Genomic DNA, 6,000 nt, shown 5'->3' with positions numbered 1-6,000 from the left:
TATGGAACCTAGAAAAACGGTACAGATGAACCCATTTGCAGAGCAGGAACAGAGGTGCAGATGTGGAGAATGTATTTGTGGACATGGGTCGGGAATGGGGAGGGTGGGATGAACTGAGAAAGCAGCGCTGACATAGATACCGCATGTACAGTAAATAGCTGGTTAGAGGCTGCCCTATGGTGCAGGGAGCTCAGCTCAGTGCTCCGTGATGTCCTACAGGGTGGGATGGGGGAAGGCCCGTGAGGGAAGGAAGATATGTATACATGTGGCTGATTCACTTTGTCCTATAGTAGAAATTAATGCATTGTAAAGCTATTACACTTCGATGATAAAATTAAAAAATAAAGTTGCTATTCATCCCCCTTATATGAATAATATTACTTCTTTACTTCTTTTAAAGAGCTATTTGCTTTATTCTTAATATAGCATATGGTCAGCCTCTCTAGACATAATACAAACCTTGATTTTCTTGCATGCCTCCTTATTTCATGCTTTCTGCCTGGTCTACTTATCTTTTGGCCATCTCCTACTCATTTAAAAAATTTCTACTTCAAGCATCTTTTCTCTGAGGCACCCCTATTAATTTCTCCTCTCTCAGCTCTCACAGAATCTGATTTCACCAAACAATAGTACCCATTGCATTTTTCCTTCTCCAAAAATTGTTCTAATATGTACCATCTTATCCTGTTACTCTGAAAGCACCAATTTTATAGGGAAAATACCATTTCATTTTTCAATGCATTAAAATATTCAGATTAGATATCAGTTTAAAGAACTCATCAACAACAGATTTCTAATTTCTTGCCATTCTTTCACTGATTCAGCAATTAAGTTCCAACTTATATTCCAATATTCTGCTTAGAGCTACAGATATAATGAAGAACAAAACTGACTCAATGTTCTATAGATTTTAGAAATGAAAAATCAAACTATACCACTAACAACAAAAATACAGATACATTAAAATTTCAGTAAAGTTTTTAATGCTTGAAATGTGTTATGAAAATTGAAGAGTTTTCTATGTAAAATACAGTTTGAAGGAGTGCATGAGGGAAATGGTTCAATTACTTAGAAGGGTTAATTGTCATATAAATGACAGATGATAACTGCATGAATTTAGGTAGTAGCAATGGAGACAGAAGTAACAAGGATTCAAAATGTATGTTGCAGATAGAATTGACAGGACTAATGATCTGCATGTTTTATGTGACGTAAAATGGCAAAGACTGTACTGTATTTTAGCAGAAATATTTTTCCACCAAAATTTATCACTCCTCACTCCCTGACCTTCCATAAGACTTTTTTTTTTTTTTGTCTTTCCAGGGTATTGTACAGTGCAAGAGATAATTGTATTAAGAACACTACAAATCCACAATTTTCAAATTCAGTTGATCCTACAACAGTAGAGATATATCAGGAAATAAAACTCACAGTTTGAACAGGGAGAATTTAGTATAAAGAATGGTTAACTATGATTAGGGGGCAAATACAAAGAGTAACAGGAACTCCAAAGAATGTCCTAAGGCTGAAAGGCACACAATCAAGGAAGGAAGGAATTTGGGAGGGAACGCCCATTCCCAAACTGGAATTTAGATCTTACTGGAGAACGTGTGGGTGCAGCACACTGGGTGGTGGAGAAATTGCCTGAGTTGCCCACAGCCACTGGTCAAGCACGAAATAGCTCTTATGATATGTGGGCTAAAGGTGACAGGTCAAATACACCTCTCCAAGGAAGGGGGCGCTGAGACTGACACAGTTATAAGGGGTAGAGATATGAATGAAGCAGCAGCTGGGACTGGCAAGCAGGAAACAGCTTTCCAGGGTGCAGAGGCTCTGAGACCAAAAGGCTAAGGTGCAGATTTATTCAGAATCTAGCAGCTGGACAGTGCAAAGTCTAGGGTGTACACTGTCTGCATAAGTGGCCCACTGTGAGTCAGCCACCCATCTACTGAGGATGAGGACTCAAGCTTGCCGAGAGATTACACATACTAGGTGCACGGCTGGGACTGACCATCCCTGGGTGTTCCTCTTTCACGCTACTGTAAACCACGCAATAGGAGTGAAAAGAAGCAAAAGGAAGGACACATTAACAAGAAAGAAAAACTCTTTCCTCTGGCAATGGTCCTCTGGTACCTCCTACTATCAAAATTTAAAGTTGTACTTGGAGCAAAAAAGAAATTTATACCAGCACAAGCTCCATTATCACTATGGAGGTACTGAGGATGGATTAAGAGTTGACAGGAAATACCCTGATAACTGGAAAAATTCACTTTTGTGGGCACAATTTCCACTGGCTTCTGAAACACACATTTGAACTCCCATATGACAATGAGGCAACTCTGTTTTTCCCACCTAATAAAATACAGCTGTCCTTCTGAGAAATGAAGTTTTTACCATTTCCCCAAACACTAAGAGGCACATTCACTATGACCATAATATTTTATTACATAATCTCTGATAATTTCATGAGCTAAACACTAAATGGTTTTCTCCTATAAACTTTATTTAAAATAAAAAGGAAAAGACAGAAAGAGAAAAAAATCACATAGTTCTATGTATAATTAAGCATATACCGATAATGAACAGAGAACAAATATGAAAACATGCTTTAGTCCTTCTTTCTGCAACTGGTCTCAAAACTGTAACATACATGGCTTCCTTCTTCTAATTCTGCATAACGTATTTCCCTTGCACTCACATAGAGCCTCAGTGGTCAATGAAGAACGAATCATGGCCCCCACCTCAAAGAATGAATGCCTTAGGTTTCAGATAGCTTTCTTTTCCAAAATTTGTATAACAACAACATAATTTCCTCTTGACAACTGAAAACAATTACTCCAACTAGGAGATCTTTTTTTTTCTTTTTTTGTTGGTTGTGTGGCATAAGATCTCTAGAATGGCCAGGGAACAGTCTTACCTTCTAACTGAATGTAGCATTACTTTCACTTTCCCAGAATGTAGTACAAGTAGACATCCAACTTAGACCAAGGACCCAGCAGATACCAGGGAACTTTAGTATCTGTGTGGAGAAACATATTTGCTAATTTTGTGACAAGTCACCATAAGACATTGACAGCATAGATCCTTAGAGGAGCCTATTCTGTGTGCTGCAGAGATTATTCTTTGAAAAGTAGTTCTTAGTTATTAGATCTTAGGAACCAGACATATAACAATGGGGCAGACATAGTGACTCTGGTAAAACTGCTCATCATCAGTTACTTTGTGTACAACTCATCAAGTTGAAAGGTGTGGTTGGCCCAACAGGAATACATTATAAAACAGAAGTGATGATTCAGGGATCAGGCTTGAAGGCCAAAGTAAACTGCATAGAGGAGCTCCATATGTCAAAGACACCCACCGCCAGTGCACTGACGCCAGCTCACATCTATGGCTTCAAAGTAGAGAAAAACATATAGTTCTATTTCTCTAGAATTAGGGAAATTGCAAGAAAACAGGATGACTGGAAGGAAGAGTACAAGTAAGTGGTAACAAGAGATGAGACTGGAGAGAGGAAGAAGTCAGTCATGAACAGCTTTATAAGTCACATTAAAGGATTTTAAACTTAACTTTAAGGGCCATTATTAAAGTTTTTCAGCTGGGTTAATCCATGAACAATGCTGCGTTTTAGAAAAATCACTCTGACTTCACTCTACTCAATGGAAAGTGTGCGGGAGGCAAGAAAGGGAAAAAGTGTTTCTTAAGAAGTGGTTGCAATAATTAAGCAGTAACTGAGGAGATGGTCTTCATAAATTCTCATCTTTACATATGCATGTTCCTTTCACTATGTCTATAAAACATCTACTTATTCATTATAGATTGTGTACCCCACCCCCCACAAAGGTAGCATTTCAGAGAAAATGCTATTTTAGCTCAAGGACTAATCATCCACATGAACACAATTAATATGTCACAGATTTGGGATTTAAACAGTCTGTATGATTTCAAAGCCAGTGTTCTTACAGAAAGATCCAGTGGGGAAGGCAGATATGCACATATACTGATAAAATGCAATGGTGGTTAGAACCCTTAATAAAGGCTGAATAAAATATCATAGAATCACTGTAGACAGCATTGGATTCCACAAATGGATAAAATGACCATAAAGTCCTAAGACACAGAATGTTATTAGTTAACTTGGGCATTTTCCACTACTACATATTGCTATATACAAGGAACCCAGTATTTGGAAGACTGTCAATTACAAAAAAAAAAAAAAAAAAAAATTCATTGCTTTGTCTTTGTGGTTTAAGTGAAAAATAACACACATGTATATCTACTTTTGTCCCCAGCACAAGATTTTGCTGTAAACTCTTCATTCCTCTATTTGTCATGCAAAAGGTATTTGCTAATTATGTGATAAACAAGCTTTCAAAAATAGCTTGATTATATTACTGTCTTTTATCTATTTTTTCTTTACTTTTGCTGTTATTTAAAAACAGTATAAGTTCATTTGATACAATTTCAAGCTACATAGATTTATAGAATGTATTAAGTGAGAGAACTTTCAATAGTTTGCTCTATCTTTTTCAGACAATTTCTTTACCAGATGTGAGATTCCCTCATAACCACTATATTTGAAAAATGTTTAAATCTTATGAGATAAAGTGTTATCCAGAAAGAATATTTATGTATTCCATACAGAGTTAATGGGAACATATAATTTTACAACTAACTTTGAAAAATTGTCAGCAGTTATGAAGTAGAGAACATGCATAGTCTATAACTTTATTGCAGTTCCACTCTTTAGCATGTATCTTGGAAAAGTGCTTGGAAGTGTTTATCAAATGATATACACATATCACATGTATATTTTTGTTTTTATTTTTCAGTCGCTAAGTCATGGCAAAACTCTCTGCCACCTGATGAACTGTGGCACCCAGGCTTCTCGTTCTTTCACTATCTTCCAGAGTTCACTCAAACTTTTTTCTAAGGAGCAAGCATCCTTCACGACTGCAGTCACCATCCACACTGATTTTGGAGCACAAGAAAATAAGTCTGTCACTGTTTCCACTTTTCACCCGTCCATTTGCTGTGCAGTGTTGAACCAGATGCCATGGTCTTCATGATTTGAATGTTGAGTTTTAAGCCAGCCTTTTCACTCTCTTCTTTCACCTTCTTCAAAAGGCTCTTTATGTCCTCTTCACTTTCTCTCACTAGAGGGGTATCATCTGCATAACAGAGGTTGTCAATATTTCTCCCAGCAATCTTGATTCCAGCTTGTGAGTCATCCAGCCCATCATTTTGCAGGATGTACTCTGCATATCAGTTAAATAAGCAGGGTAACTATATACAGCCTTGACATACTCCTTTCCCAAGTTTGAACCAGTCCAATGTTCTATGTTTGGTTCTAATTGTTGCTTCTTGACCTGCATACAGGTTTCTCAGGATAAAAGTAAGGGGGTCTGGTATTCCCATCCCTTGAAGAATTTTCCACAGTTTGTTGTGATCCACACAATCAAAAGCTTAGCATAGTCAATGAAGTGGATGTAGATGTTTTTCTGGAATTCCCTTCCCTTGCTTTTCCTATGATTCAACAGATGTTGGCAATTTGATTTGGGTCCCTCTGCCTTTTCCATAACATTCTATAAGCTAAGAAAAGTTTCTATAGGTTATAAAAAATACTCTGTCTTATGTAAAAACAAATCTATACAAGATAAATATATTAATATATTTACAGTGAAAGGCTTTAGCATAGTCAGTGAGGCATTTGCAGATGTTTTCTTGGACTTGCCTTGCCTTTTCCATGATTTAATAGATGCTGGAAATTTGATATCTGGTCCCCCTGTCTTTTCTAAATCCAGCTTGTACATATGGAAGTTCTCAGTTCTCATACTGCTGAAGCCTAGTTTGAAGGATTTTGAGCATAATCTTGCTAATATGTGAAATGAGTGCAACTGTTATGTAATTTGAACAGTCTTTGTTATTGCCTTTCTTAGTCTTAATGCCTTTAATATCTAGTTTCCCAAAGAGGAAAAATAGAAAGCAGGTGAAGAGGGGAGG

This window comes from Muntiacus reevesi, chromosome 16 (assembly GCF_963930625.1).
Source record: "Muntiacus reevesi chromosome 16, mMunRee1.1, whole genome shotgun sequence".
Classification (NCBI taxonomy): Eukaryota; Metazoa; Chordata; class Mammalia; order Artiodactyla; family Cervidae; genus Muntiacus; species Muntiacus reevesi.
This window is presented reverse-complemented; position numbering follows the sequence as displayed.